Here is a 21,686-nt window from a genome sequence, read left to right on the forward strand (position 1 = left end):
AGGAGCAAGGTTCTTATCTTATTGAATCTGCATTACTTCCTTCACCACCCAGCATGATGCTTTGCACAAAAGAGGCAATGGCTAATTAATTTCTTATTGTATTTTTCTCTCAGATACACAAACTGCTCTAAAAATAGAATGGTTCTTAAAAGAAAATACACACTTAAGAAACATGTTTGGGGTGTTATCCCATTTTCCTTTTCTTAAAAAAGGCATTTTCTAGGGCCAAAATAAATATGCCAAAGTACAAAATGGCTGTCTGAACTCACTTCCTCCACTTCCTGTCCTTTCCCTCACTAACACTTCAGTTTGACTTTTAACCTTATCACTCAGCTGAAACTCCTCTCCAAAGTTGCCAATGATCGATCTCTCTCTCTCTCTCTCTCTCTCTCATCTACTGTCTTAGAATTAGAGCTAATTTTCAGTTCTAAGAATGGTAAGGGTAGGCAGTGGGGGGTGGGGGGGAGGAGTGACTTGCCCAGGGTCACACAGCTGTGAAGTGTCTGCGGCCAGATTTGAACCTAGGTCTTCCCAAATCCAGGCTTGGTGCTCTATCCAGTGTGCTAGCTAGCTGCTCCTTCAATAACTTCTTAACTGACAGACCCAATGATTTTTTTTTTGAGACCTCATCCTCATTTACCTCAGTGCATCATCCTATCCCCCTTCCTATTGGATACTTCTTTTTTTCTTTCTCACTATAAATAGTCCTTTTCTATCTCCTTTGCTGTTTTATCATCTGTATCGGTCACCCTAACAAACTGTTGGGCATCAATATAATGGATTATTACTGTGCTGTAAGAAATGAAGATGACAAATAAAGAGAAGTATGGAAAGACAGAACAACACAAAATGTAAGAGTACATACAATGATTATAAATAATGTAAACAACAAAACAATCAAAAGTGAATGCTTCAAAAGCACAATGATCAAACTTGGTCTCAAATAAGAGATAGGAGATATCACTTTCCCTTGCTCCTTTCCAAAAGTAGTGTGTGGGATGCTGCATATAATGTTAGATTTTTTTGATCTGTTGTTCAGTTTTCTGGTTTGCTTTTATTTCTTTCTTCATGTGTTATAAAGGATGGCTCTCTGAGAAGGGGTCAGGAAGGATTATAGTAGAAAATATTATTATTCTATCATTTTCAGTCATGTCTGACTCTGTGATCCCATTTGGAGTTTTCATGGGAAAGACACTGGATTGCCTTTCATTTTCTTCTCTAGTTCATTCTGTGGATGAGGTAGCCAAGGAAAATAGGGTTAAGATACTAGTCCAGGGTCATTCAATTACTAAGTGTCTGAGGTCAGATTTGAATTTAGGAAGATGAGACTTTCTGACTCTGGTCCCGTGTAACATACCAGGCATATTAGCATTTGGGAAGTATGATTGTTGTATTAATATTGTACTACCAGACACATGGTCAGAACTCTTGATGTTAAAGGGACAGTCCTAGGCACTAGCAAGGGGCGAGCAAATTCTTGGGTTGGCCGAGGAGACCGCAATGCTGCCTCTGCTCAGAGCAAGGTCATTAACATAGCGGGGTTTGAATCAGGGCGTTGCCGGCTCGGACTTCATTTACAAAAGCGGGATGGATTAAACTCCACCTCTATGATCTTGTCATTGTCAATTGGACCAATGTAAAAACCCATGCCATGATATGTATACGTTCCTAAGACCCTCAATAAATACCAGGGGACAAGCGTGGACCTTTGCCCTTCGCCCTTCGATTCCTCTCTCAAACTCGTCTCTTACTGACCCCTCTCTTGCTCTCTCACCAGGCTCTTTCTTCAGCCTTTGCTGCCTCTCTCCTCTCTCCCTTACCCTCCTCTCCTCTTACCACTCTTGCTTCTCTGTATCTCTTTCCCAGAGACCCCAGTGCCTCCTATTGAGATAGTAGGCACCAAGGAGTTGACTCCCACCTTTCTTAGCGACCCTGTCGCCCCAGTGCCTCGGCACCAGGAAGTGGTGACTCCCCTCACTTCTCTAGCACTGCAGTCGCCCCCAAAGCTTCCCATTGTTGTTCAGACTCTATTGTCTATAGGAGTATCAAGGGGTTGATACTCCTCACCTGTCCTCTTGTTCCTACTACTTCCTCGGGAGTTCACATTACTCCCCATGTGTTTCTACTTCTTCTGTCTTTGAGTCATTATTATTCTCCCATTTCCTTAGCCCCCTCTTTCCACCTCAGGTTATTCCCACAGATAGATATTATAGGACTCATGTAGGGGGTCGCCATACCTCCCATTCTGGGTCTATATCCTGGCACTGTCACCACCAGCTACCCCAGTAGAAAATATAGATAATGTAAAAAATAAAGATTTCAACAAAAATTTATTTAAGAAAAAAAGAAAAACAAGAAACACCCTATACTTTATAAATAGCATTATTTGATTTTATTTTTATCTCAAAAGTTATAATGAATATTTAGGTTTTTATTTTTTGTCTTTTAAAATTTATTTTTTTAATTAAAAAAAATTTTAAATGTTATTTAATTGATTAACACATGGAATCACAATATTCAAAGCCTTTTCCTAATTAACAGACAACACTTTTGTTTCCAGTTCTTTGCTACCAGAGGGAGTATTGTTATAAATATTTTTTTGTGGGATCTTTCTGTCATTTGGCCTCTTTGGAGTACAGGTCTAGCGATAGAATATCTGGGTTAAAGGTTATGAGTATTCTGGTCACTTTCTTTGTATAATTCCAATAATAATAATTTCCAAGTAGAATACCATGGATTTTATACTCTATACGCCAAATAATTTCCTACTCATATTCTCATCTTTCTATCTTTTCACTGATACTTTTCTTGCTTAGAATGCCATTCACTGCAACTACAAATTTAGAAAGCATTATATAAAAGAGTTGTAGTTGCCTAAGACTGGCAAAAGTGCTGGGGAACATGGATATATACGTATCCATCTCCTTCATTGGGGTTGGGGGAGAGTCAATGAAATTCTATTTCTGATGGTTAGAAAGAGGAAAATAAGATTTAAAAAAGCATAAAACGATGACTCTAAATACGAAGCCAATATATTCTCCTGAACATAAGGAAAAAATTCTGCTTGCACTGCAAAGGAACTGGTTCTGGGTCAAGAGTCAAATGACAAGACAGAAGCATTTCTCAGCTACAGCACTAAACCCACCCTGGGAAAATAGGAGGGCAGTGTTGGTGGAATGCAATGGGGAAGTAAATTAGTCAGTCAGTATAGCTAAGGTGAAAGAATGGGGACAAAAATATCTTTATATGTGAATAATACTTTTTTCTTTTCCTTCCTTCCTTCCTTCCTTCCTTCCTTCCTTCCTTCCTTCCTTCCTTCCTTCCTTCCTTCCTTCCTTCCTTCCTTCCTTCCTTCCTTCCTTCCTTCCTTCCTTCCTTCCTTCCTTCCTTGTGTCCTATCTCTCTTACTGTATCTCATTATTCCAAGTCAGATTTGCACTGTGTCTTAAAAGACCTGAATGACATAGTGAAGCTAGGCAACTTATGCAGTAATGAGCAAGGGACCCAGCATCTGAAAGGTCTGAGATCAAATCTGCCCTCAAGCACTTAAATAGCTTTATGAGCCGGGCCAAATTATTTAAACTGTTTTCTTCTGTTTTCTCATCTGTAAAATAGTGAAAATAATAGCATCTACTTCACAAGGTTGTTGTGAGGAACAAATGGGTTATATACAATGCTTTTAGAAGCTTTAAAGCACTTTATAGATGCTCTCATTATTGTTGTTATTAGTATTAAATTACTATCATTCTTATTCTATTTTCTTTTCCTTTTTTCTTTCTTTTTTTTTCTAGTTTATTTTTCTGACCTGATCAGGCAGCTTTGGTCACCATCTACTTCCTGGACTCACCATATTGCATTTACTGAGGAAATCCTCTTCAAGGATTCTCTCTCTCTCTCTCTCTCTCTCTCTCTCTCTCTCTCTCTCTCTCTCTCTCTCTCTCTCCCCCTCTCCCCCCATCTGTCCTGAACTCCATCAATTACCAGATTAGCTCAGGAGTAGGGACAAATCAGCAGATTAAAGAGGTCAAGGCTGAGAGCCAGGACCCCTGAGAATTCGGGTGTCTGTGTCAGTCTACCAGTCCTCCAATTTTCCTTTCCCTGAGTGATTCTCTAATAAAGTGTTACTATCTAGATCAGGTCTGCCTACTTTCCCCAAAAAAGGAGAATTAGTTCAAGACCAAGGCTGAGGAATGAACTCAGATCTCAAAGGGAAAGGTGGCAATTGGGGTATTGGGAAGATCCAGAGGAAAATCTATCCTGAAGATCAAGAAGGGAGGCAGTGGGTCATTTCTCTTAAACCCTCTTCTAGTCCTTAACCTTCACCTTCCAAACCCAGGCCCCGAGGAGACATACTCTGCCACTCAGGGTGACAAACTCAGGTTCTCTTAATTAAGGGGAAGATTAACCTCTTCTCCCTTCTCTCATTCTCTCAACCTTTTCTCTCCCTCAAGATTTACATTCTCCCCAATTCACCAGTGTAGGTGGGGGTAACCTCCCTTATTGGCCTATATTACACTACTATGCTCCAGTCACTATTAAATCACAGGGATTAAAGAAAGGGCAAAAATAGTTCTTCCTCTCAAGGAGTTTATAATTTAAAAAGGGAGGCAACATGCAAATAGCAAAGTACAAACAAACTATGTATTGGGTAAACAGGAAATAATCAATACAGAATAGGTGGATTTCAGAGTAAGTGGTAGGAGTGGGAGATAAGCATTTAGCACAGTGCCTGGCATATAGTAGGTGTTTAATAAATGCTTGCCTCCTCCCCCCATCCCCCTTGTGGGAAGGGCATGTTATAATGGACTTTGAATGCAAAATGATCTTATATTTGATTTGAAGGTGATAGGGAGCCATTGGAGTTTATTGAGCAGGAGGGTGACACAGTCAGATTTGTATTTAATTAAGATAACTTTGACAGCTGAGTAGAGGATGGATTGGAGAGGGAAGAGACTTGAAGTGGGGAGACCACCCAGCAGATAATTGAAATAGTCTTGAGTGTGAGGTTCGCATTAGGATGGTGGCAGTGTCAGAGGAAAGAAGGGGGCATAGATGTGAAGATAATAAGATCTTGGCAACAGACTGGATATGGAACATGAGAGTGAAGGATTGATGACAGGTTGTGAATCTGGGGGACTAGGAGAATAGTGGTGCTCTTGACAGTGATAGGGCAGTTTGGAGGGGAGGAAGGCTTGGGGGAAAAGACCATGAGTTCAATTTCGGACTTACTGAGTTTAAGTTAAGATTTCCACAGGACATGGAGTTTGAGATGTCCACTGGATAGTTGGAAATGTGAGACTATGGGTCAGCAGAGAGGTTAGGTGCTGGATAAGTAGATTTGAGAATCATCAGCATAGAGATGACAATTGTATCCATGGAATTTGATGAGATTACCAAGTGAAAGAGAAGAAAGCTCATGGCAGAGTGCTAGATGATAGCCATGATCTGGGCATTTTCTCTGGCTAGCTTATATTCCTGGAAATCTTCCACCTTACCTCTAACTCCTGGGTTCCTTTCAGGTTCAGCTAAAATCTTACCTTCTACTGGGAACCTTTCCCAGTGTTCTTAAGTCTAGTGCCTTTGCTCTGTTGATTATTTCCCATTTATCCTGTATATATAGCTTGTTTGCATGATGTTATTTGCATGTTGTTTCTCCCATTTGACCACGAGCTCATCCAGGGCAGGGATTGTCTTTTGCCTTTCTTAGTATCTCCAGAACACTGCAGCATATAGTGGGAACCTGATAAATGCTTATTGACTGATGTGCTTGTATGTAGATGGTATTATTCGAACTGCACTAATCTGGAGGAGTGAGGCCCTCTCCTGGACCTTTCTTTTTAGTAAAATGAGGGCACTAAACTAGATCCCTAAGGTTCCTTCCATATCTAGATTATATGACCTGGAATGTCCACTCACCAGTTTTCGGCCTTTGTGGCTCAGCTCAGCTCACATCCAAACTCATGTGTGACACTTCATCCCCAACTTCTATTGCCTTCCTTTTCCTTGAGTTGTAGTCACACACACACACACACACTGTATATACTTACACATATTAATGTTGTCTCCCCTATTAGAATGTAAACTCCAGGATGGGGACATTTTCCCACTTTGGCTCTGTATTCCTAGCATAATACCTAATACAGAGAAAGCACTTATTGCTTAGTTTAGGTCTTCTCTGACCTGTCTAGCCCACAGGGATTTCTTTTCCTTCCTAGAACATGCACTTGTTTCTCTATATTATTTTTTCATGTGGATAAGTCCTATTGGGGCAGTTAGATGCCTCAGTGGATAGAGTTCTAAGTCTAGAGGCAGGAAGACCTAAGCTCAAATCCAGTCATAAACACTAGCTGTGTGACCCTGGGCAAGTCATCTGGTTTGTTTTAGTTTCATCATCTGAAAAATAAGCTGGAGCAGGAAATGGAAAATCACTCCAGTATCTTTGCCAAAAAAGTCCCAAATAGGGTCATGAGTCAATTACGACTGAAATGACTGAGCAACACTGGTCCGATTAGAGTATAGGCTTCTCAAGGTCTGGGAAGGTCTTGTCTTTTGTTGCTTAGATATCAATGCAGCCCATTAAACATTGGTTAGTTGTCTCTTCTCTATATAAAATTTATATGTTCCTGTATACTCCAGAATACTTAGCATATGACATCCATGAACTGCTTCCCTATCCCCATACTGCTCCCCCTCCCCAGATAATCTCTCTCCAGTTTTTCAGAGAACTTTGCCCTGCCCCTTCCTCTGTCCCTATATCACTCTATCTTATATCACACTTCCCAGAGAATATGCTGCATCACACACTCTATCGCTAGCCTTCTCATCAAATAGAATGTAATCTCCTTGAGGACAAGGACTAGGTTCCTAACACCTAGCTGGGTGACAGAAAGGTACTTGATAGAAGTTAAATTAATTTGAAATACATGTTGACTTGATTGGAAAATTTAATAAGATATATATATATACATATAAGATATATACATATATATATATATAAATAAAAAGAAATCAATCAAACTTGATTAAAATGGGAACTTGATACCTTTCTCCACTGAAAACTCAGAGGATCAAATAAAATATTATTCATAACTTTCTTTGGTAGACCTACAAAGGTTATGTAAATATTAAACTCAAGAGTGGCAGTATCCCCAAACAAGATGAAACTTTGGTATCACACAACTCAGATGACAAATGTTCTGTGACTTTTGCTTACAGATAATAGAGAACATCAAAAACTCTGCGTACTCTTTCTAGAGTAACATCTCCCTGCAAATACTAACTATTCTAGTCTTCCGCTGGAGACCCCACAGTGGTCTTGCCTGGCAACGTTAATTAAGAATTGATGGGGCAACTAGGTGGCTTAGTAGTTGAATGCCAGGCCTAGAGATGGGAGGTCCTGGGTTCAAATCTGATCTCAGACATTTCCTAGCTATATGACCTTGGTCAAGTCACTTAACCCCAACTGCCTAGCCCATACCATTCTTTTGTCTTGGAACTGATACTAAGCAAGTCTGAAGATATGGGGGCAGCTAGGTAGCAGAGTGGATGAAATGCCAGGCTTGGAGATGGGAGGTCCTGGGTTCAAATCTGGACACAGGCACTTCCTAACTGTGTGACCTTGGGCAAGTCACTGAAATCCATTTGCCTAAACCTTGCCCTCATGTCTTAGAGTTATCATTAAGACAAAAAGTAAGGGTTATTTAAACAAATTTGATAAGCTTTTCTTGCTTGACCCCTGCCAATATACCGTTCGTGTCTTATTGGCATGAAGGATCTCTTCAGATAGAAAGCAATTAACAAAAAGGCTAATGAACTCAAACGATGTATCTAATTATAATAATAATAGACAGATTATAGAACAGAATTTTGAAGTAAGAAGAAACCTTAGAAATCTCACAGTCTAATCTCCACGTTTTCCAAAGGAGGGAGCCAAGGATCAGAGAAGGAGTCAATTGTTTGAGGTCACTCAGCTTGTCCCATAACCCAGATCTTCTGATTCTTAATCTGGGTCCTTCCTATACTACATCACATATTTCTTCTCTTCCTCATCTCTAGCCAGTAGGTTCATGCAAAAGAAACTAAATCATTGTGGAAGTTAATATCTACACATGAGATCCTATATACACTAGAAAAATATACCACCAACAAACACTGGGGCAGAGCTACAAGTCTGTCATTGCTGTCAAACTTGGGAGCTAGCAGGTGATCTTAGGGCACTAAGAGATGGGAAAATGACTATTGAAGTGGCAGGGCACTGTGATGCAGGGTAAGAGCATGAACTCAAGAGATAAAAGTCAATGGCTTGAGTTTTAGTTTTTTAAAAAATATCTCCATAGTGACTTCCATAGATTCCACAACAATTATTCAATAAATAGTTTTTGAGTGAACAAATAGATGAATTGGTAGTCACTAACTACTGATTACCACCATTGCTCTGCTACTATCAAGCTGTGTGACCTTATAAAAGTCACTTCTCTTAGTCTGCTCATCCATAAAAGGAGAGGGGCTAGATTATATGACCCAACTCTGATAGTCAATGAAGCAGGGTAGAGAATGAGAAAGAAATGGTGGTCTGGGAAACACTGCCAGGCACATTCCAGCTGTAATGGCTAATGAGAAGCACTGAAAAGTCCCACTCCAGGAATAGGGAATCAACCCTTCACTGGGATTCAGTCACATTTGAGCTGAAAGCTAGGCATGAGCAAATTCTGAGAATAGGGAGAGAGCACATGCTTTCCTGGAAACCCAGAACTGGAGGTAACCCGACTGAAAAAAGGGGCCAGCACAAAAGCAATTAGCCATGAATTCTTCACAGACGGCTGTTGTTTTTGACCTACGGAGATAATCATACAGCTGCACAGTGTCCAAAAATGGAACTGGTAATTTGTCGTCTCAGCCCAGCCCCCAACTCTTCCTGCTCCAAGACCTTAGTACTACCAGCACATTTCCTGCCCAATCCACTTGTGACAATGCCTGAGGGCTAGGAATCATCCTGGACTCATCTCTAAATGTTAAAGACACTTAAAATATGTAGCTGAGTGCCTGTACACACATACACACTCTCTCCTTCCCTCCCTCCCTTCTCTCTCTCTCTCTCTCTCTCTCTCTTTCTCTCTCTCTCTCAACCCCTCCTTCACCCCTCTCTCTATCCCCCCTCTTTTATCCTCATACTAGGCTTTTAGCCTTTTATTTATTTATTTTTTATTATTATTTTAAAAAAAAACAAACCCTTACCTTTATATCTTAGAATCTATATTGTATATATGTTCTAAAGCAGAAGAGTGGTAAGGGCTAGGCAATGGGGGTCAAGTGACTTGCCCAGGGTCACACAACTAGGAAGTGTCTGAGGCCAGATTTGACCCCAGGACCTCTTGTCTCCAGATCTGGCTCTCAATCCACAGAGCTACCCAGGTGGCCCCTGCTTTTAGCTTTTTCAAAGAAGAAACAACATTTAAAAATGTTACTTAGACCATGGTAGTAGTAACTATTTGCAAACACATAGCACTTTAAGGGTTACAAAGTCCCTTTAAAAAAATACTGAGCAGTGGGAAGTGTAAGATTTATTACCTTCATTTTACAGATGAGGAAATTGAAAGCCAGAGAGGTGATTTACCCAAGGTCATAAAAGTACTTGGGGTTGGAGCCAGAAGTTTATTGACTTCAAATCCAGTTTGTTTTGTTTTGTTTTTCCACTTTAAACAGGACACCACTGATGCAACTCCATCGTGTTATAAAGAGTGATATCTGGGGGCAGCTAGGTAGCTCAGTGGATCGAGTCAGGCCTGGAGACAGGAGGTCTTGGGTTCAAATTTGAACTCAGTTATTTCCTAGCTGTGTGTCCCTGGGCAAGTTACTTAACACTAATTGCTTAGCCGTATTGCTTTTCTGCCTTGGAACCTGTCCTTAGTATTGATTCTAAGACAGAAGGCAAGAGTTTAAAAAAAAAAGTCATATCTGTTAGCAATTGAAACAAACACATATTATCTGTTTCCTGTGCCAAGGGAAACCTCTTATTTAAACCTCAGTTTCACTGAGGGCTCAGGGCACAGAAAACAATATAAAATCCATTTCTAAAAAATCTTGAAGGAAAATAAAATGTGGGAGAAAATGGGAATACAGATTTTGTTGCAGGTGGGGCAGCTGAACATTTGCCAGAGGAGGGTGTGCCTTAGTCCATCTGGTCTACAGCTTTATCGCCTGATTAGAGGTTAGGACTGAGGGAGGAGGGAGATTGTGCCAACTCAGCCCAGCCACCAGAGAATCCTAGAACGTTTGAATTGGAACAGACCTAAGGATATGGATTAATCTAATCTCCTTATTTTCCAGATCATAGGATCAGAGATCTAGGACTGGATGAGACCTCAGAGATCATGTAGTCAAATCTCCTTGTTTTACAGGTGAAGAGACTGAGGCCCAGTAAAGGGAAACAACTTTTCTGAGATAGGAGAACTGGAACTAGAATTGAGGTTTTCTGAACTCCCAGCCCAGACAGTACTCTTTCTGTGGTATCACAAATCACAAGTCCTGGGGGTGTTGTATAAACAATGAATGACAAAGACAGAAACATTTTCATTTGGCTTCTTTCCCACTCCCTAACATCGTTCTTCCTTTTGCACCCAATGAAGCTCATGTTGTTTATTTGGTTTTGCCACATGATGTGGATGCTGCTATAGAATTGCATGTGGGTGCAAAGGCCACCTAAAGCTTGGGTTCTAGACTCAGTTCTGCTACTCATTTGTTGGATGACTCTAGAACAATCATTTTACCTCTCTAGGCTTCAGTTTCCTCATCTGTAAAACTAAAGGCCAGAACTAGATTGGTAGTTTTCCTCATTTATTAATCTGAAGTTATAAAAATATGCACATAAGCATTCTATAAGTTTAAAAAAGTCACAGATAAATGTATTACGATTTATCAAAAGTATACAGAGCAATTATGATTACTAAAATAAATCTATGTAAAAGTCTTAATGAACTCATGAACACTCCTTGTCCAGGTGAGCATTTTCTCAATTAATAGATGCCAATAGTATAACTGCAATCCCATGGAAGTTTGAAAATGAATTGACTTAAAAGAGGTTTTTATGTTCAAAAAGGTTCAGAATCATAGTTTAGATGATCTCTAAGACCTCTTGTAAATTTTCTATAATTTTATAATAGTAGGAATTAGTGTAAGAAGAATGTCACTACTATTCTCTTTGCCCCTAGCTTCCCTTATAATCAGTGAAGATTCATTCAACACAAAAGACCAAGAATTTTGTGCACTCTTATAGCAGAGTGAGAGGCAGTTTGGTATGGCAGGGAGTGAGCCAATCGTGGAGCCAGAAGGAATTGGGCGCTAGTCCTACTATAGCACTCTCTTTCTCAGTGTTCTGGGTAATTCTCTAAGTCAGGGGTTCTTCACTCTTTCTGTGTCTTGGACCCCCTTTGCCAATAAGCCTGGTAATGGCTATGGACCCCTTCTCAGAATGAGATTTGTTAACTGCATAAAAGAAAATATCAAAGCCATATATGACCATATGAAAAAAATGCTTGAAATAATTTTTGATTAAGAAATGTAAACCAAAACAACTCTGAGATATCATCTCACACTTATTGGATTGGTTAAAATTATAAAAGGGCAAAATGACAAAAGTTGGAGGGGATGGAGAAAAATGGAGAAGCTAACTAATACACTATTGGTGGAACTGTGAAATGATCCACCTATTTTGGAGAACAATCTGTAATTATGCCTAAAGAATTCCAAAACTGTGTATACCCTTTGGCTCAGCAATACCTCTTAGGTCGGTTTCTTCTGGTAATCAGGGAAAAAAGGGAAAGAATACACATGCTCTAAAATATTTACAGCAACTCTTTTGTGGTAACAAAGAACTGGGAAATAAGAGAATACCTTTCAGTTGAGGAATGGTTAAACAAGTTGTGGTAAATGATTATTGTGGAATACTACTACACCATAAGAAATGATAAGGAAGTTAATTAAAAGAAAAAAAAACAAGGAAAGACCTACATGAAATTATGAAGTGAAACAAGCAGAACCAAGTGAACATTATATTCAGCTACAGAAATATTTTTCGAAGAATGACTTGTATATGCCTAGCTCCAGAGTTGAAAGAGAAAGCAGTAACCTACATTGGAAAAGGGGGTTTCCTTATCGTGAAGTTCCCTTTACCAACCAGATCATAGGGACCAGTTCATATCCCTATTTTAATAACAGAACTAAAACTAACTTGGTTTCTATACTATATATGGCCATATTTAGATGTTCAGTGTTCCTGTTTTCCTACTTTCCCCTCTGCATTATGATGATAGATCAGATTTGAGCTTTGGACCTCCTGGAGTATTTGGTGAGCAGAATTACCCTTTAGAAAATTGGAGGATGTTTTAATTGAAAAAATAGAAATCTTCCCTTTGTCTAAAGCTATTTCCCCCAAATTTAGGCATTTCCTTTCATCTTCAAATAAATGACCCTTTCATTTTCACTCTGTTTGGGACATTTTTTCCTGAGTGCATTGGCTGCTAACAAATGAACATCAAGTCAATTAAGTCCATTACAATGTTGTTGTCATTATTTATATTGTTTCCCCAGATATGCTTACTTCACTTTGCATCTGTTCATGTGTCATCTCATGACTCCTTATATTATTCTTATTCATTGTTTCTTACAACACAGTAATATTCCATTACATCCGTGCATGACAATTTGTTTGTTCATTTCCCAGTTGATAGGCATCTACTTTGTTTCTAGTTCTTGTTACCACAAAAAGCTCTGTTATAAATATTTTGGTGGAAATCAATAATTCAGTTCATCAGAAAATGCCTAAGTACTAACAGTGCAACCAGGCCTCAGTACTGGGAGAAGTATACACAGCTAAAACAGGGTTCTCGACCTTAGAAAACTCGCAGTCTGGGAGGACTAAACTAGTGTTATCACTGACAGGTGGAAAATTTATTATGTGTGCTGCACCTTGATCCATAATGAAAATGGCAGAATGCTACCTCTTCTCTCTTCTCACCATCTTCCTTCCCCAGTTTTCCTAGTTTTGCATACTAGACTGTTATGATCTCTGATTCTTTCTTAACACAGATGGAAATGGAAACATTTTGGTTAATGACCATTTGCCTTAATCCACTGTATTTAAGAAACTGACCTTGCTATTCACATCACGGTGGGGAAAAAACACAACTGGACATAAAGGCTATATTTCAGATTATGCGACATAGCTGAAGTGGTAGCTGACAAAGTTAGGCCTTCAGTTCAGTGCAAATGGATAATGAAATGAGATGGGCACTGATTAATAATGAACTTAGCCGAGAACAGAATAGGATGAAAGCAAGTAGATCTCAATTAGGAAATGGTAGAGTCCTTTTCAATGACTCCTTACACTGCTCACTGCTGACAAAGGACTCCTTTGCAAGGACATTTTTCCTAGTGATACTCTGATTCTGATATGATCTAGACAAATCAAAATTGTAGATCTCTCAAAGGGAAATGGACAGACTCATAATGAGTATAAGCAGGCAGTTACATGGGTACAGCGGATAGAACATTGACCTGAATTCAACTCTGGCCTCAGACATTTACTCACTCTGTGATCCTGGGTAGGTCTCATAATCTCTGTTTGTCTCAATTTCCTCAACTGTAAAATCAGGATCATACTAGCACCTGCTTCCCAGGGTTGTTGTGAGGATCAAATGAAATTATATTTGTAAAGCAATTAGCACACTGCCTGGCATATAGTGGGTGCTTAATAAGTGACAATTTGTATTCCCTTCCCCTCCTTTCCCTGCCGTACCAATAGTGGCTTACTTACTTGTGAGAAATAACATAAAGGACATCTATCTATCTATCTATCTATCTATCTATCTATCTATCTATCTATCTATCTATCTATCTATCTATCTATCTGTCTGTGTCTATCTTATTGTCTGTCCATCTGTCTTACTGTCTGTCCATCTATCTATCTGTCCATCTCTCCGTCTATCTGTCCATCCAGCTATCTGGGTGTGTCTGTCTGTCTATTCATCTATCTTCTTTCTATATATCTATCTTCTATGTATTTATCTATGAATCTATCTGTCCATCTGTTTATCTGTCCATTTGTCTGTCTGTCTATCTATCTATCTATCTATCTATCTTCTTTCTATGCATCTATGTACCTCTCTATGAATTTGTCTGTCCATCCATCTGTCTATTTTACTGTCTATACATCCATCTATCTACCTTTCTATCAATCTATGTAATATCTATTTACAAAAGACTGGAAAAGATGGATGGTCTCAATTGCTGCATAGGCATCCACAAAGTAGCAAAAGGACTGAAAGAAAGCTTCTAACCCACTGGGTGGATCAACTGCAGAGGATTTTTAAAAAACAAATTAATTTCATTTTTTCAATGATTGAAAATCTATTTTCTTTCTTCTAGGAATGACTAGATGGCACAGTGGATAGAGTGCTGGGCCCGGAGTCAGGAAGACTCATCTTCATGAGTTCAAATCCAGACTGACTTTCTGGCTGTGTGACCCTGGGCAAGTTACTTTATCCCATTTGCCTCAGTTTCCTCATCTATAAAAGGAGCTGGAGAAGGAAATGGCAAACTTCTTCAGTACCTTTGCTAAGAAAATCTAAAATGGGGTTGTGAAGAATTGGACATGGATGGAAATGACTGAACAGCAACAACAAACTCACTAGAAGAAGAAACAGACTACTGGCCAATACTCTTAATTATTAAAGGAAACAATAACAATGACTAACTTCTAGTCTCAGATAATGAGGTTGCTTGAGGGACTACTACTATTATAACTACTACTACTATAACTACTACTACTACTACTACTAACCTGAATTTATATTGTGCTTTAAGGCTTGCAAAGTGCTTTATAATTATTAACTTATTTAATCCTTACAACAACCCTGGAAGTAGGTGCTCCTATTATCCCCATTTTACAGATAAGGAAACTGAGTCAGACAATGATTAAGTGACTTGACTAGGGTCAAACAGCTAGTAAGTGGGACCCAATTTGAAGTCATGTCTTCCTGACTCTTAGCCTAGGCTTCTATCTAGCTCCCTAGGGAAAAAGGGTAAGCCACGCTCTAATCCCAGGGAATTCTGAGGTAGGGTCTGGTACTGACAACCTTTTTAACAGGGCTCTGGCCATTTTAGCATCTGGTAGAAGGGAAGAGAGGTAACACCATGGCTGAATCTGGGTACCAATCTGGGTGTTTCCTCCTATTAATCTTGTGATCCTACAACCGTAATTTTAGAACTGGAAAACTTCAGACACCATCAAGTACAACATCACCATTTTAATGATGAAGAAACTGAGGGGCAGAAGGATTGTGACTTATTGAATGTCAGAAAGTATCAGAGGAAGAATCTGAACCCATATCCTCTAACTCTAGATCTAATTCTCTTCCCATCACATCACACTGGATCTAGCGCAAAACACTTCAAATCTCTAAGCCTTAATTTCCTTAACTGTAAAATGGAAGTAATGACACCTGCCTTGTTTATTTCATAGCATTGATGTGAGAATCATAGGAGATGATTGTACATGAAAGCACTTTGTTGGACTAGTGTAAGAAACTTGCATTATTATTATTATTAATAAGTCAATAGTTATTTCCCCAGGGAAGGGAAATATAGTCCTCTTCAAATGTTACTACACCAGGGGCAGCTAGTGGATTGAGAGCCAACCCTAGAGATGGAAGGTTCTAGGTTCAAATCTGTCCTCAGACACTTCCTAGCTGTGTGACCCTGGGCAAGTCACTTAACCCCATTGTGCAATTGCCACTCTTTTGCCTTAGAACCAAGACATAGTACTGATTCTAAGATGAAAGGTAAGGGTTTTAAAAAACATTATCACAGTTCAGGATTCACTAGATCACAGGGTAATAGATTTAGAGCTGAAAAGGACCTGAAAAGTCACCAAATCTAAACTCCTTGTCCCATAGTCTTCCCTCTCCCCCTCTCCTCTTGACCCTTCTTCCTGTCCAAATCCAATCATTATGGGATAACTTACCCAAGGCCAGCAGAATTCAGAATCAGAATTGAGATGAGAATTTCTGGGCTTCTAGACTCCAAGTCCTAGCACCAGGCTGCTAGACCATGCCCCTGAAAAAGAAGATTGACACCTGCTGTCATTCACCTATAGGTGCTTAACAAGGCAGTGGAGTAGAAGCTCCAAGTGTTCACATTAGCCTGCAAACTTGCTTTTTATTAAGTCAGCCTGTTAGGCTGTAGAGACTCTGCCACCCCTATACTGAAATAAATAAAAATCACTGTTCTTGGCTTCAGGCCCAGCTTTTAATTGCTAGATGTTTCTAGCAGGTGGCTCCAGCAGGCTGTGATCAGAAGCTGCCTTCTGAGAAAAGGAGTAGCCAGCCTCAATTTCTGAAAGTGCCCTGCATAGTAACAAGGAAGGTGGCGGATGAGAGAGGGAGAGTGGGGGGAAGAATGTGTGGAACCAACGCAACACCATCAATGGGAGTTAAAAAAAAACAACACCTTTTGGTGAATGATGAATTCCTATTAGGAAGCAGCTAGGTGGTACCGTGGAGTTCTGAGTCTACAGTCAGGAAGTCCTGAATCAAACCTGACCTTAGACACTTACTAGTTGTGTGACTGTGGGCAAGTCAATTAACCTCTATCTGCCTTGACTGTAAAATGAGCTCCATAGTGCCTCCTCTGTGTCTCTCTCACAGCACTGACTATTCTGCTTTGTATTGCATTTGTTAGTCATTGGATTCCAGTGGCAGAGCTGGAAAGGACCTTAGAGATCATCTAGCCCAAAGATTCTCTACTAATTTTGGTGTCACAGATCCCTTTGGCACTCTAGTGAAACCAGTGAATTCTTTCCCAGAACTGTGTTTCTAAATGTATAAGATAAAATATAGATTACAAAGGAAATTAATTATATTAAAAAGAAAAATTAATGTAAAATTGATTTCTAAAAAAGTCATGGATTTTAGGTTAAAAACTCCTGGTCTAGTCCAAATGCCTCATTTTACAGAAAAGAAAATAAGTCCAGAAGTCAAGTGATCTTTCTAAGTTAAAATAGACAAGACTCAAACCCAGACCTTCTGACTCCAAGTTCAGTGTTCTTGATAACACTACTACAAATAGCTAAAATTTATATCGTGTTTACTATGTGCCTGACACTGTGCTAATCACTTTGTAAATGTCTCATTTAATCCTCACAACCTTGAGAGATAGGAGCTATTAACATCCCTATTTTATAGATGAAGGAAATTGAAGTAAACAGAGATTTAGTGACTTGCCCAAGGTCATGGCTTGTTAACTCTCAGAGGCCAAATTTATTCAGTTTTTTTCTGACTCCATGTTCTGTATTCCAACTTGCAGTACCAACAAAACTCCATAAATAGTCTGTAAATTTCTTGATGGGAGGGAGGGATGCAAATTTTTATTTCTTCCTCTTTTTCCTCTCAGAGGAGTGCCTTGCATATAATAAATAATCAATAAGGATTTGTTTAATAATAAATGAATGAAATACCATTTAGTTTTATATATCCCATTCCTTTCCTAAGGTCCTGTATTAGGGATAGGTATTAGAAGACCATGAACCCATCTAGGTGCTTAAATGTTTTCTTTTTTCTCCTTCCTTCCTTCCTTCCTTCCTTCCTTCCTTCCTTCCTTCCTTCCTTCCTTCCTTCCTTCCTTCCTTCCTTCCTTCCTTCCTTCCTTCCTTCCTTCCTTCCTTCCTTCCTTCCTTCCTTCCTTCCTTCCTTCCTTCCTTCCTCCCTTTTCCTTCTCTCTGTCTCCCTCTCTTACCCTCTCTCCCATTCTCTCTGCCCTCTCTCCTTGCTTTCTGTCTTAGAATTGATACTAGGTATTGGTTCCAAGGCAGAAGAATGGTAAGGGCTAGGCAACTGGAGTTAAATAAGTTAAGTTAGATGCCCCTGAGTGCTTTCTTTTAATTTTTTTTTGCAGATTATCAGGGGAAGAAATTTTCTGATAAATGGCAATAAGGTTCTTGTTCCTCTCTTTCTCTTGGTCCTCATTCACTTAATTCTGATACAAGGTTTTAAGAAGATATTCAAAGCTTAAAACATGCATACAGCAAATTATACTAGTGGTAATGAATGAACATAGGCTAAAATTCTGTACAGAGTCAAAATTCTGCCCTGAATTCTAAAAGTCAAGTGCTCTGATTTTCAGGGAAAGGGCATTGATATAGAATCCCCTAGCCTAGGAGCTAGGAGTCAAAGGGTAGAATTAAGTGACTATGGGTTCAAATCATAACTCTATTACTTGCCATATATGGGAAATTGGGTGTCATTTAATTTTTATGGATCTCTTTCTTTATCTGTAAAATGAATCAGATTGAATATGCCTCTGAGATTTCTCCCAGACTCTGAACAATTCGACAACCAAGCAACATTCCAAAATACTAATGATGAAGCTTGCTACTCATATGGTGACAGAAAGGTAACATACTCATGATACATAATGAAACATACATTTAGACATGGGAAATGCAGGAATTTTTTTTTGCTTGATCATGCATATTTATTGAATTAATTGCTTCTCCAAAAACAAATAGCCTGTTACCAGCACCTATATTGAAGGATTGTAATGATGATTCAATGAGAAAATTTATAAAAAAGGACTTAGCATAGTGCCAGGTACATAGTAGTTACTATATACATGCTTATTCCCATTTCCCAAATGCAATGTTCACAAAATAAACATAACTTGCCTGTTAATCAATTTAACTTTCAAATGTTGGAACTTGAATTCACAAAGAACTCAAAAATGTACTCTTATTTAAGGCAATCTGTATCCATGTAAGTTTCTTAACTCTCCAGTAATGATGCCAACTTAAATGTTTAATGCAGACAGGAAAGAAAACTGGGTGCTGGAAGGAAGAACTTTTGAAAATCACCATCTCAGACAATGGTCTATGGTACTGAGAATTTGAATGACTTGTCCCAGAATCATATAATCAGTTATTATAGAGATGGTATTCAAACCCAAGTCTTTTTTAAAAATTCTATTTAATTTTTTACATGTCAATATAATTTTAATAATCATTTTCTGATATTTTGTGGTTCATCTTCTTTCTCTTCTCCTTCCTCAAGATAGCAGATAATAACATTGCAGATATATTATTATACAATACATATTTCCATGTTCATCATGTTGTGAAAGAAACACAACTTACACAAAAGAAAAACTCAGAGGAAATAAAATCTACTTTGAGACTCCAACAGTTCCTTCTGTAGCAGTGTGTAGCCTTTTTCATCATGAGTCCTTTGGAGTTGCCCTGGATACTTGCATTGCTGATAGTAGTCAAATCATTCACATTATTGCTGTTATTGTGCACAACATTCTCCTGGTTCTGCTCACTTTGCTTTGCATCACTTCATATAAGTCTTTCTGGGCTTTTTTTGTGTTCATTGTTTGTCATTTCTTATGGCACAATAGTATTCCATTACAATCCTATATCACAATTTGTTCAGCCATTTCCTAATTGATGGACATCCCTTCAATTTCCAGTTCTTTGCCATCACAAAAAGAGATGTTATATATAAATAATTTTGTACAAGTAGGTCCTTATCCCTTATCTTTGGCCTCTTGGGATATGGATAAAGCCATGTCTTCTTGGCATAGAAACTGGCTCTTTTAACTCTCAATGCATTGTCTCTCATGGATGTTTGATGGCAACTAAATTCTAATGTCAGGTATGACTCATGCAGAGTTTATAACTTGTGATACATTCTTCAGGGACAAGATCTAAATTGCTGTACCATGAACAACCTTTTCTATAACAAATACCTTTCTCACTGTATTTAGAATCAGAAGACCTGGGTTCAAATCCTACCTCTGATATCTATTGACTATGTGACTTCATTAGACTAGGAGCCTTCAAGCAAAAGATGGATGACCATTTGTAGGGTATGCATACACACACAAATTGGTCTAGATGGCTTCTGAGAGTTTCTTTTAGTTCTTAAATTCTATGATGCTAAATCAAGATACCTATCTACTAGCCCTCAGTTTCATCATTTTTTAATTATGTGATCTTGGCTAAGGCTTTTTCTTCTCTTTGAGCTTCTAGTTCCCTACTCTGGAAAAAATCAGAAAACTTTCATCACTGATACTAGAGTATGCTTCTAGCTTTGAAAATGAACAATTCTGGGGGCAGGAGGGTGGTTCAGTGGATTGAGAGCCAGGCCCAGAGATGGGAGGTCCTGGGTTCAAATCTAGCCTCAGCCACTTCCTAGCTGTGTGACCCTGGGCAAGTCACTTAATCCCCATTGCCTAGTCCTTACCATTCTTCTGCCTTAAAACCAATACCCAGTATTGATTCTAAGAAGGAAGGTAAGGGTTTAAAAAAAAAAGAAAATGAACAATTCTAAGCAGGAAGAAGCTCCCATCATTGCAGGGAACTTAGCTAACCTGTTCTTCTTGGCTTCTTGGGAACATGAGATTAACTCAAATTGCAAATTTCCTAGAAGCTCCATCACTAAACCACAGGAGTTCCCAAATAGCCAGCTTTCCTGTGACAGATAAAGATTACAGTTGTTGCTCTAGACCGAATCAAGGAGCAGAAGTCATTACACAGAAATAATTATGTTGCGTTACGACTGGTTGCCCTCGATTTTTGTCTAGCAATTGTCTTACAAATTACCCCTGCCTTTTCCTTTTGGAGCACAAAAACACCGAGGCCTGGGAATATAAAATAAGTTTACTGAATACATTTTTATAGCTCTCCACAAAGGGACAGCCACAGGATCACCAAACTCAGTTCTCATTTATGATTCTTCTCCCACACTTTAAAACAAATACAAATACAAAATAACCAAGAATTAGGTAATGTGTACCTCTACTACCTTCCAAAAGAATTACTACTACTTGTTAAATCCCTTTAGCCAGATATCATTCTTCTCTCAAAAAAAAAAAGAATAGAAAACAATAAAGTTTTGAATGCAAATTAATTGGGAGAAGGGGCCATTCTTAACTAAAATTCACATGGATAGAGTAAGATTTAGTGGGGAATGAGAAATGAGCAGATAGATACAAAAGACAATATTAGGTACTTCAAGGACGGGAGGCAGAGAATTCAAAAGTGAGGGGAGTATGTACAATAAAGAAAGATTTTGTCACCTCCATAATGGTGCCACCATCCTTTGATCACACAGGATGAGCTGATGAAAATTCTGTGTAAGAAGGAAAGATGGTACTAGGCAATTCTGATAAATGGAGACTTCTCTGAACCAATCTTTGAAGTGGTTAATAGAAGTCTAGTTAATTAATAATAGTTTGAGTGCACATCTCTTTGCTAAAGCCCTCATTTGATTCCTCATCAGGGTGGAGGGGGCCTTGGGCTCTCAAAGGCTATGCCAGCAAAACACATGCTCTGACAGGTCCTACTAAATTACAAAGGCTTCAAGTGTAGGCCTGGAAATGAACTGTGTGTCTGACATCTCTGAGACATCATAGTAAAATGGAAAGAGACTCTTAAGTAGACTTGCCCCAAGGTTATGAATTTTTGGCCAGAGTAAAACTATCTGATAAAGCATAGAGGAAATACTCATGCCAATAAAGGCCCAGATTCATGAAGTCTGAAAGTGTTTTTAGGTACACATAATCCAAGTATTACCTATTCCATTATTTTATTTGGTCCTTAAAGCCACCCAGGGATGTAGGTGGTGAAAGTATTCTTA

General features: G+C 38.9%; 1 protein-coding gene across 8 annotated transcripts in view; it reads right to left on the reverse strand.

Moving 5' to 3' along the window:
• Window positions 1-21,686, reverse strand: part of HPCAL1 (hippocalcin like 1) — a 212,288-nt gene that overhangs the window by 41,516 nt on the left and 149,086 nt on the right. For 6 of the 8 annotated variants that reach the window (XM_056813308.1, XM_001371928.5, XM_056813309.1 and 3 more), the window contains one exon: window positions 16,019-16,110. The exons of the other annotated variants lie outside the window; for them this stretch is intronic. The gene's annotated coding sequence lies outside the window, so the exon portion shown is untranslated. The remainder of the gene's footprint in view (window positions 1-16,018; window positions 16,111-21,686) is intronic. 8 annotated transcript variants of the gene reach the window in all.

Source organism: Monodelphis domestica, chromosome 1 (assembly GCF_027887165.1).
Source record: "Monodelphis domestica isolate mMonDom1 chromosome 1, mMonDom1.pri, whole genome shotgun sequence".
Classification (NCBI taxonomy): domain Eukaryota; kingdom Metazoa; phylum Chordata; class Mammalia; order Didelphimorphia; family Didelphidae; genus Monodelphis; species Monodelphis domestica.